This window comes from Coregonus clupeaformis, chromosome 31 (genome assembly GCF_020615455.1).
Source record: "Coregonus clupeaformis isolate EN_2021a chromosome 31, ASM2061545v1, whole genome shotgun sequence".
In the NCBI taxonomy this organism is placed as follows: domain Eukaryota; kingdom Metazoa; phylum Chordata; class Actinopteri; order Salmoniformes; family Salmonidae; genus Coregonus; species Coregonus clupeaformis.
In genome coordinates this window covers 44996836-45009056 of record NC_059222.1, presented here as the reverse complement: position 1 = coordinate 45009056, position 12221 = coordinate 44996836, and the positions used below count along the sequence as shown (strand labels likewise).

General features: G+C 43.7%; 1 pseudogene; it reads left to right on the top strand.

The window, feature by feature from the left end:
• LOC121547771 overlaps positions 1-12221 on the top strand; it is a 73592-nt pseudogene that overhangs the window by 2068 nt on the left and 59303 nt on the right.

The window sequence follows — 12221 nt, the reverse complement described above, 5'->3', positions numbered from 1 at the left end:
AGTCGCTTGTCCCTTGCTGTGTGTGTGGGAGTCGCTTGTCCCTTGCTGTGTGTGTGGGAGTCGCTTGTCCCTTGCTGTGTGTGTGGGAGTCGCTTGTCCCTTGCTGTGTGTGTGGGAGTCGCTTGTCCGTTGCTGTGTGTGGGAGTCGCTTGTCCCTTGCTGTGTGTGTGGGAGTCGCTTGTCCCTTGCTGTGTGTGTGGGAGTCGCTTGTCCCTTGCTGTGTGTGGGAGTCGCTTGTCCCTTGCTGTGTGTGGGAGTCGCTTGTCCCTTGCTGTGTGTGTGGGAGTCGCTTGTCCCTTGCTGTGTGTGGGAGTCGCTTGTCCGTTGCTGTGTGTTGGGAGTCGCTTGTCCGTTGCTGTGTGTGTGGGAGTCGCTTGTCCGTTGCTGTGTGTGGGAGTCGCTTGTCCCTTGCTGTGTGTGTGGGAGTCGCTTGTCCGTTGCTGTGTGTGTGGGAGTCGCTTGTCCGTTGCTGTGTGTGGGAGTCGCTTGTCCCTTGCTGTGTGTGTGGGAGTCGCTTGTCCCTTGCTGTGTGTGTGGGAGTCGCTTGTCCCTTGCTGTGTGTGTGGGAGTCGCTTGTCCCTTGCTGTGTGTGTGGGAGTCGCTTGTCCCTTGCTGTGTGTGTGGGAGTCGCTTGTCCCTTGCTGTGTGTGTGGGAGTCGCTTGTCCGTTTGGTTTAGGGCTGGGCGATATGTCCTAAAAATCATATCTCCAATTTTTTCAAACATTTGGGGGTTTCACGATATATATCTAAATTGTAAAAAAAAATATACACTACCGTTCAAAAGTTTGGGGTCACTTAGAAATGTCCTTGTTTTCGAAAGAAAAGCATGTTGTAAATGGCTATTGTAGCTGGAAATTGCTGATTTTTAATGGAATATCTACATCGGCGTACAGGGGCCAATTATCAGCAACCATCAGTCCTGTGTTCCAATGGCACGTTGTGTTTGCTAATCCAAGTTTATCATTTTAAAAGGCTAATTGATCATTAGGAAACCCTTTTGCAATTATGTTAGCACAGCTGAAAATTGTTGTGCTGATTAAAGAAGCAATAAAACTGGCCACTTGAGACTAGTTGAGACCCCAAACTTTTGAACGGTAGTGTGTGTGTATATACAGTGGGGAGAACAAGTATTTGATACACTGCCGATTTTGCAGGTTTTCCTACTTACAAAGCATGTAGAGGTCTGTAATTTTTATCATAGGTACACTTCAACTGTGAGAGGCGGAATCTAAAACAAAAATCCAGAAAATTACATTGTATGATTTTTAAGTAATTAATTTGCATTTTATTGCATGACATAAGTATTTGATCACCTACCAACCAGTAAGAATTCTGGCTCTCACAGACCTGTTCGTTTTTCTTTAAGAAGCCCTCCTGTTCTCCACTCAGTACCTGTATTAACTGCACCTGTTTGAACTCGTTACCTGTATAAAAGACACCTGTCCACACACTCAATCAAACAGACTCCAACCTCTCCACAATGGCCAAGACCAGAGAGCTGTGTAAGGACATCAGGGATAAAATTGTAGACCTGCACAAGGCTGGGATGGGCTACAGGACAATAGGCAAGCAGCTTGGTGAGAAGGCAACAACTGTTGGCGCAATTATTAGAAAATGGAAGAAGTTCAAGATGACAGTCAATCATCCTCGGTCTGGGGCTCCATGCAAGATCTCACCTCGTGGGAGGAAGGTGAGGGATCAGCCCAGAACTACACGGCAGGACCTGGTCAATGACCTGAAGAGAGCTGGGACCACAGTCTCAAAGAAAACCATTAGTAACACAGCATTGAAGATGGGTCGTGGCTGCTCTTCCAGCATGACAACGACCCGAAACACACAGCCAGGGCAACTAAGGAGTGGCTCCGTAAGAAGCATCTCAAGGTCCTGGAGTGGCCTAGCCAGTCTCCAGACCTGAACCCAATAGAACATCTTTGGAGGGAGCTGAAAGTCTGTATTGCCCAGCGACAGCCCCGAAACCTGAAGGATCTGGAGAAGGTCTGTATGGAGGAGTGGGCCAAAATCCCTGCTGCAGTGTGTGCAAACCTGGTCAAGACCTACAGGAAACATATGATCTCTGTAAATGCAAACAAAGGTTTCTGTACCAAATATTAACTTCTGCTTTTCTGATGTATCAAATACTTATGTCATGCAATAAAACGCAAATTAAACCTGCAAAATCGGCAGTGTATCAAATACTTGTTCTCCCCACTGTATATATTAGTTGATGTTTTTTACTGCTAGGTTGATGCCTTCTTTACTGTGAGTGGATGTGGTATCCAGAAAGTTATTATATAGTGTTTGGATGTATTGTTTACTGGTTGCTTTCTGGGTATTGTTCTGTGCTGTTTTGGACCCATCTGGATGAAGTTCTGATGTTGTACAGCTCACTGGGCTGTGAACGTGTGGTTGTTTCAATGTCTGTTTGATCACATCCAAATTACCTTGTTCCTCAAAAGAACAGTTAATGTTAGAGGCTTGATGGTAAATGAGCTGAGAGAGAAAGGGTCAATGTCTGTAATCATATAGTCTACTGTGCTGTGGCCAAGAGGTGAGCAATAGTTGAATCTACCCAAAGAGTCCCCTGGTAACCTACCATTGACAAAGTACGGACCCAGGCTTCGACAGAGCTGCAACAGATCCTTTCTGTTTTTTGTTGATGGTGCTGTCACTGTTGTTTCTATGGGGGAGATTAAGACAGTTAGAAACAGTATGGCCTGTAATAAAGCTGTCCCCTCCTGTGGTCGTTAGATCAGGAAGTGTTCCTGTGCGCGCATTTGTGTCCCCACAGATTAGCACATTTCCCTGGGCCTGGAAATGTCACGTCTCTTCCTCAAGGGTGGGGAATATCTCCTCTGAGTAATGTGGGGATTCTGAGGGGGGGATATATATTGCGCAAAGGAAACATATTTTTCTGTCAGTACAAGTTCTTTTTTCAGTTTTAACCAAATGTGATATTTACCAATTTTGAGGGGATCAATTAGGTTTTGTAGTTTGGATTTGTACCAAAGGATCAATCCTCCAGAGTCTCTGCCTCTATTGACAGAGCTGTGTTTCTGTGAAGGCACAATTACCTCTCTGTAGCCCGTGGGACCGTGAGTGACGATGTCTGCCTTACACCATGTCTCCTGCAGAATGATGACGTCAACATCTTTAAGATTTTTTTAAAACTCCAGTGCTAAACTCTTCAGTCCAAAGGTTGATGAGTTTAGGCCCTGAATGTTCCACGTGCTAACTGATAGCGATTTCATGTTGCAAAAAGCAAGAAAGAATAGCACAGTTGAAAATAAAGTAACTACTAACTACTGAGTTGTTCAGAGTGAGAGTGCACGTGCACAGTTTAGTGCAGATGTATTGGAGGAGCTGTTTAATTTCACTCAATCTTACACAGTTCTCCTGTCCTCTGAGGATATCTCTCTCTCCTTCAGTCTCTCTCTCTCTCTCCCCCTCTCTCTCTCCCCCCCTCTCTCTCTCTGCAGAATGTACCGCTTGCGGGCGTTGTCGGCGGCGGTTGTGGGGCTGGTGCAGTTGTCACGGCGTTACCATGGTCAGGCTGTAAGGGGCGGGACCAGTAGGAGGAGACTGATGCTGGCAGCTCTGGTGGGTGTAACTGGGACCTCAGCCAGCGCTGGACTGCTCTGGACCAGGTATGACCAACACGCACACACTTTAGCCTTTCACACAGACAGGTGAGGAGACTTTAGGCTTTCACACAGACAGGTGAGGATACTTTAGCCTTTCACACAGACGGGTGAGGAGACTTTAGCCTTTCACACAGACAGGTGAGGAGACTTTAGGATAGCCTTTCACACAGACAGGTGAGGAGACTTTAGCCTTTCACACAGATGGGTGAGGAGACTTTAGCCTTTCACACAGATGGGTGAGGAGACTTTAGCCTTTCACACAGACTGGTGAGGAGGTTTTAGGATAGCCTTTCACACAGACGGGTGAGGAGACTTTAGCCTTTCACACAGACGGGTGAGGAGACTTTAGCCTTTCACACAGACAGGTGAGGAGACTTTAGGCTAGCCTTTCACACAGACAGGTGAGGAGACTTTAGCCTTTCACACAGACAGGTGAGGAGACTTTAGCCTTTCACACAGATGGGTGAGGAGACTTTAGCCTTTCACACAGACAGGTGAGGAGACTTTAGGATAGCCTTTCACACAGACAGGTGAGGAGACTTTAGCCTTTCACACAGATGGGTGAGGAGACTTTAGCCTTTCACACAGATGGGTGAGGAGACTTTAGCCTTTCACACAGACTGGTGAGGAGGTTTTAGGATAGCCTTTCACACAGACGGGTGAGGAGACTTTAGCCTTTCACACAGACGGGTGAGGAGACTTTAGCCTTTCACACAGACAGGTGAGGAGACTTTAGGATAGCCTTTCACACAGACAGGTGAGGAGACTTTAGCCTTTCACACAGATGGGTGAGGAGACTTTAGCCTTTCACACAGATGGGTGAGGAGACTTTAGCCTTTCACACAGATGGGTGAGGAGACTTTAGCCTTTCACACAGACTGGTGAGGAGATTTTAGGATAGCCTTTCACACAGACGGGTGAGGAGACTTTAGCCTTTCACACAGACGGGTGAGGAGACTTTAGCCTTTCACACAGACTGGTGAGGAGACTTTAGCCTTTCACACAGACTGGTGAGGAGACTTTAGCCTTTCACACAGACTGGTGAGGAGACTTTAGCCTTTCACACAGACTGGTGAGGAGACTTTAGCCTTTCACACAGACAGGTGAGGAGACTTTAGCCTTTCACACAGATGGGTGAGGAGACTTTAGCCTTTCACACAGATGGGTGAGGAGACTTTAGCCTTTCACACAGATGGGTGAGGAGACTTTAGCCTTTCACACAGACTGGTGAGGAGATTTTAGGATAGCCTTTCACACAGACGGGTGAGGAGACTTTAGCCTTTCACACAGACTGGTGAGGAGACTTTAGCCTTTCACACAGACAGGTGAGGAGACTTTAGCCTTTCACACAGATGGGTGAGGAGACTTTAGCCTTTCACACAGATGGGTGAGGAGACTTTAGCCTTTCACACAGACGGGTGAGGAGACTTTAGCCTTTCACACAGACTGGTGAGGAGATTTTAGGATAGCCTTTCACACAGACGGGTGAGGAGACTTTAGCCTTTCACACAGACTGGTGAGGAGATTTTAGGATAGCCTTTCACACAGACAGGTGAGGAGACTTTAGCCTTTCACACAGACAGGTGAGGAGACTTTAGCCTTTCACACAGACGGGTGAGGAGACTTTAGCCTTTCACACAGACGGGTGAGGAGACTTTAGCCTTTCACACAGACAGGTGAGGAGACTTTAGCCTTTCACACAGACGGGTGAGGAGACTTTAGCCTTTCACACAGACGGGTGAGGAGACTTTAGCCTTTCACACAGACGGGTGAGGAGACTTTAGCCTTTCACACAGACGGGTGAGGAGACTTTAGCCTTTCACACAGACGAGTGAGGAGACTTTAGCCTTTCACACAGACGGGTGAGGAGACTTTAGCCTTTCACACAGACGGGCGAGGAGACTTTAGCCTTTCACACAGACGGGTTCACCTCATTCCAAGTCCTCTGGTTGATGTGTCTTTCTGGGACCTGTTAGAAGAGGAGACATGTTTAGTTAAGGTGTAGCCACCATAGTTACAGGCAGGGCGTTTCTCATATTAAATATGTTTAGTTAAGGTGTAGCCACCATAGTTACAGGCAGGGCGTTTCTCATATTAAATATGTTTAGTTAAGGTGTAGCCACCATAGTTACAGGCAGGGCGTTTCTCATATTAAATATGTTTAGTTAAAGTGTAGCCACCATAGTTACAGGCAGGGCGTTTCTCATATTAAATATGTTTAGTTAAAGTGTAGCCACCATAGTTACAGGCAGGGCGTTTCTCAATGTTAAATATGTCAGCAACCGGCCGACTATATGTGATAAAGTGAAAATCTGAGGCCCGCACCTGAGCCTTACCCACAAATATGGAAAATGTGTTATACAGTCAAAGGTTTCTACAGGCCTTTTTAGATAAGCCTATGTCTCTGCTTGTAATTTCCGACATTTTGGTAGGCTATTTGTTAGTCAATTTGTCTATAATTAGATACATGCAGCTTCTCTTCTGCAATTACTTGTTGCCCTAGGATGCTAAATAAACCCTTGCTCACCAGAATGTCATCAATCGATAGAATAAATGCTTCAATGTAGTTGACATCAGTAACGCTTCTCTCGCGCAGCAAAGATGTTTAGGGACCGGGTAGAAATTGCATAATTTCCGAATGACTTCATTTTGACCGGTTTTAAGAAAACTATCCTACATGTTTCCGATAAGATTTCAGTTAGACTTGGATTAATATTTTATGTGGTTGAAATACTATCAGCTTTTATGATGCTGATAAAATGGCACTTTTACAGATGGTCCCTAACAGACGGTCCCTAACTTCGTCGCTCTACAGCTATTTTCAGGTCTCTCCAGAGATGTTAGATCGGGTTCGAGTCTGGGATCTGGCTGGGCCACTCAAGGACATTCAGAGACTTGTCCCGAAGCCAGTCCTGCGTTGTATTGGTTGTGTGCTTGTTGGCGTGAGAGGCAGGGGGAGGGGCTTGGTGTGAGTGTAAACCATAGAGAAAGAGGCAAAGCGAGAGGTTTCACACGCGCTAAAATCTGTCCAATTTAAGGTCAATGTGTTTCTATGGGCTTGACACCTGCCTTCCCACCTTTGCACAACGACTCCCATTCTTAGGGCTTAGACATGAGCATCTCCTCATTATATACAGATCTCTGGTGTAAATGGGAAGGAGCATCTCCTCATTATATACAGATCTCTGGTGTAAATGGGAAGGTGCATCTCCTCATTATATACAGATCTCTGGTGTAAATGGGAAGGTGCATCTCCTCATTATATACAGATCTCTGGTGTAAATGGGAAGGTGCATCTCCTCATTCTATACAGATCTCTGGTGTAAATGGGAAGGTGCATCTCCTCATTATATCCAGATCTCTGGTGTAAATGGGAAGGAGCATCTCCTCATTATATACAGATCTCTGGTGTAAATGGGAAGGTGCATCTCTTCATTATATACAGATCTCTGGTGTAAATGGGAAGGAGCATCTCCTCATTATATACAGATCTCTGGTGTAAATGGGAAGGTGCATCTCCTCATTATATACAGATCTCTGGTGTAAATGGGAAGGTGCATCTCTTCATGATATACAGATCTCTGGTGTAAATGGGAAGGTGCATCTCCTCATTATATACAGATCTCTGGTGTAAATGGGAAGGTGCATCTCCTCATTATATACAGATCTCTGGTGTAAATGGGAAGGTGCATCTCCTCATTATATACAGATCTCTGGTGTAAATGGGAAGGTGCATCTCCTCATTATATACAGATCTCTGGTGTAAATGGGAAGGAGCATCTCCTCATTATATACAGATCTCTGGTGTAAATGGGAAGGAGCATCTCCTCATTATATACAGATCTCTGGTGTAAATGGGAAGGTGCATCTCCTCATTATATACAGATCTCTGGTGTAAATGGGAAGGTGCATCTCCTCATTATATACAGATCTCTGGTGTAAATGGGAAGGAGCATCTCCTCATTATATACAGATCTCTGGTGTAAATGGGAAGGTGCAGCAGAGGAACGAAGAAGACGAGACCAAAAAGACACCATGCATATAAACATAAACGCTCATAAAAACGAAAAATAACACAACCTCGATTCTTGCGATTACAGGCATTTGGAAAATCACGCAAAAAACATACATTTTAATTAATCAAATTATTTTTGATATATCGCCCAGCCCTACCCATGGCTATTTGCAAATAACCCCAGTATACGGTATAGATGGTGTACTGCCCAAGCCTTACATCCACTCTTAGCATGCCGAAGCTTTCTATTACATGATGGATCAGGAAATCAGAGGAGAAAACTTACAATGAGTAGTTTGTAGAGTTTTTTTTAAAATAATGATTATCCTATAATGATTATCCTCCCACCCACAGGGCGGCAGGTAGCTTAGTGGTTAAGAGCGTTGTGCCAGTAACTGAAAGGTCGCTCGTTCTGATCCCCGAGCCGACTAGGTGAAAAATCTGTCTGTGCCCTTGAGCAAGGCACTTAACCCTAATTGCTCCTGTAAGTCGCTCTGGATAAGAGCGTCTGCTAAATGACCAATGTATTTATTTTATTTAATTTATGAACGTACCACCACCACTATACTCCCTCAGGTATCCACAGTGTCTCAGAGTAGGTTCTAGGATCAGTTTTGCTTTCTAAATCTGAATGAATACGTTTTAATAGACAGGGAGGAACTGAACCTAGATCAGTACTCCTACTCCGAGATGCTTTATGAATATGTGACCCACCACCTCGATTCGGTCTCATGTAGCAACATTTTGAAATTCTTTATTTTTTATTTTTTACATTGGATAAAAGTAGAGACTCAGAGCTATAAACTGGTATGTCATACACTACAGTTGAGGAACAATGGGAAAGTAATTCTGCTTTGAAAAGTTGATAAACTTGTAACCCCACTTTTGAGAAAATTGCCCTTTTGAATGTTTTGGTACACCTACTGGAGAGCTCTTCTTTGTCTACACCCATTCAGCATCGTTCACACCCTCTAAAGCCTCACCCATCTCTTTAAGGATTCACATGTGAGGCCATGTGCTAAACAGAGTGAGTACGGTAGTGTACTAAACAACCAAAGATTTCAAGACTAAAAGTGGTGAAAGTAGTAGCAAAAAGTAGCCCACTATGCAAGTAACCATTTCCCTGTACCGTTTACACCTTCTGTATCCATGTGACAAATAAACTTCGATTTTATTTGATATAGTGTGTGTTTACCAGAGATGGAATGTGAAGAACAACATGACATATTAGGATATAGGCCAAGGACTAGATAAAGTGTATTTTTAGAAGTATTTTGTTTAGACATGTAACTAGCTAGCTAGCTAAACAATTAACCATAATCCCAACCCATACTACTAGCATTACAAACTGATTGTCATAGCTAGCCACCATGCATGAATCTGCAGGTAGCTAATGCTAACCAACTAGGTTCAATGTTAGCTAGCAACATGTTTGGCCCTATATCTATAATTAGCAATGCAAATAGCTTTCTGAGATCCACCATAGTATTACTACACAGATCATACACGTAACGTTATCTTGCGAGCCAGCCAGCTAACGATAGTTAGCTAGCTAACAGTACGCTTTAACTTGCAATGAAAACGACTTTCTGACAAAATTTGAAACTTTATAATATCTGAAAATGTAGCTAGCTAGACTCGCTTACCCGTATACATGGATGAACGCTTCTCCCTCTCTGTCACGGATGCCATGGTTGCCCTTAGTTTGAAGATGTAATCTGGAGACAGGTGTTTTATACAACAGCCTTCTGTCTGTTCTCCACTGTGGCAAGTAGATGAAAAAAATCTACCAGCCACTCAGATTTCTTTACCAGCCCAAATATGTTTTCGCCATTATTACATAAAAAACCTAAAAACAAATGGATGACCATGCTTTGTAATGTTCTCTAAAACAATAAAATATATTAGTTAGAAGTTATGTGGTATATTGCACATTTTCATTAGATTTTTTTTTTTTGTGACCTGGGACAAAATGTTCAGCTGCCCCCTTTTTTTAAGGGTGGGAGGTTACTGTGGTAACGGGAGCCTGTCGTGTGTCAGTGAGATTTGGGATCTGACTCTTCCCTATCAGCTGACGCAGCAGACTCAAACTAACGTTGAAAAACAACCGAGCTTGTCAACAAAAACAATGTAAATATAAACATAAGGACAAAGTCTCACTTTGTCGACTCAATTAGACCAACAGCTTTTATGCCTGTGTGCATAAACAAATTACGCCTCCACAAATCAACCCTATCAGCATTTCACTCCGAGCGCACAGCTCTTCTACCAGGCAGTGTTGCTGCGTGATGTGGGTTATAGGATTCCTATTTCTTTGTGCGATTAGCAGCTATGAAACAAAACAGCTACTGCAGCATTTTTCCACAATAAATCGCAAACTCTACACATGTTCTCATACTTGACTTTTTACATTTTTATTCGCAAATGTAATGCACTGTAGAGCCCTGCAGATTGACCACCCGCCAACGTGGCTGGTGAAATAGAAATTCTTACCCGCCAATACCTAAATCTACCTGCATTTGGCGGGTGTTAATTTTATGCCCTGGTGTTCTTTCCAACTCCCTTCTAGAAAGGATTATCTACACATACTGAGCAGCTCGTGGTATAGACAGAAGCGAGCTACATGGCAGACCAATCCGAACTCATCTCTCGGGCATGTCCAGCCCATCCATTATCTCAGCCAATCATGGCTAGCAGGAAGGTTCCTGTCTTTTTCCATGACTAAACCAACTAGGCTCGTAATTTAACGGCTCTATTCGTATTTACAGATGGCATACAAGTTTGTTATTAAGGCACATGAAAGTTCGTTCACATGTTCCAGAAGGCATTTCTGCAACAAACAAAAAACATTTTGATTTTTTTTTTAAAGTTTACGTTCAAATGCCTCTCCTGTGAAGTGAAAGAAGATGTTAAGAATCTATGTCAATCTATGCTTTTAATTGTAGTCACCAATCAACCAATCAGGAGATTAAAGTATTCAGAGTCTCTTTTTATCAAAGCTAGAATCCTTAGTTGCTACATTCATTTTTGGGTTTATAAATTATTGATAAATGCCCATTTTTTTAAATTCTTGACTAAAATAACTTATAAATACCTCATGAGCTTAGTTCAACTGTTGTATCCCATCAGAACCCAAAATAGAAGCTTGTTTTACTCCAATGTTTGAAACAATGTATATGGAAACAAACACGGAATTGCATCAAAACATGGTTAAAACTATCATTTTCATATCATCGATGGTCAGTCCTTGCATCCATAGCCCTATGAATTTGACAATTGTATACATTTCTCCAGGCCCTTCCCTCAGCTTTTTACCAAAACAGAGACAGGGTGTCCGCTTTATTGTCTCATTTAAGAATTCTAGCTTTAATTAACTTTGAGTTTTGTTTGCAGCTGGTCTGTGGCTCTGGAAGGTCTCAGGACTTAAACGTTGATGCTTTGAAATTTGATGCTCTGTTAATAAAAAGTGAGTTTTTAATACAGTAAAGTTTCACCACCACCTTGTTTAATCTCCTCCCTTGTCTTTGCTTCCTATGTAACCCAGAGCCTACGCAGATGCCGGGCCGTACGTCAAGCACAGCGAGCATCCCGAGCCGAAGGAGGCGGAGTTTGTGAAAGAGGCTGAGTCTGAGAGTTCTGTGGAGGCCAGTGACGATGAGGAGGGTGAAGAGGGAGGAGGGGACGGGAAGATGAAGAAACAGCGATCAGGATTTCGTGACCGTAAGGTAGTCAATAAACGTAAAACTATAAAACAACTTGCAGCCAACAAGTCCACGTACGCGTTATTGGATTGATGGAACGGCAGAGAGAGAGAGAGAGAGAGAGAGAGAGAGAGAGAGAGAGAGAGAGAGAGAGAGAGAGAGAGAGAGAGAGAGAGAGAGAGAGAGAGAGAGAGAGAGAGAGAGAGAGAGAGAGAGAGAGAGAGAGAGAGAGAGAGAGAACATTAGTCTTTATAGGATATCTGATGTTGGTCGAACTTGAGGGAGTGAGAGATCCTTCTTGTGTGTGACTTCTAGACAGTGTCTTGAGTATCTTTTTTCCTGATAGGATTGTGTTGTTTATGGCTGCATCCCTCCCCTGTCTAAGTCCAGATTGAATGCATCAGTCTGTCTCATGGTCTCTCTGGACAGTACTGTGACCTGAAGATACTGTTTGTTTGGAGTCTTGGAGAAAATAAAACCTTATTTCACGGTCATGCTGTCTGAAATGGCACCCTATTCCCAATGTAGTGCACTATATAGTGACTAGGGTGCCATTTTGGACGTAGTCTTGTTGTGCTTCAGTGCTGTCTTAGGCTGAATCTCAAACCGAACACTTTGCCCTCGAGCACTTTATGGAATGGCCACTTGCTGATGTGTCCCGTGGTGATCTACTCAAATGTATTCATGAACGCGCGGATGAAGTGTTCAGTTTGAGATTCAGACGAATTATGGAGGGAACGCTTCCCTGTTCATTCCCCACGCCAACTGGAATACAAGCTTTACTGTGATGCCATCAATGCATCAACTGCACCAGTAGTGAATCCTCTGTATGATTTAACATGCACATTTAAATGTACTAATAA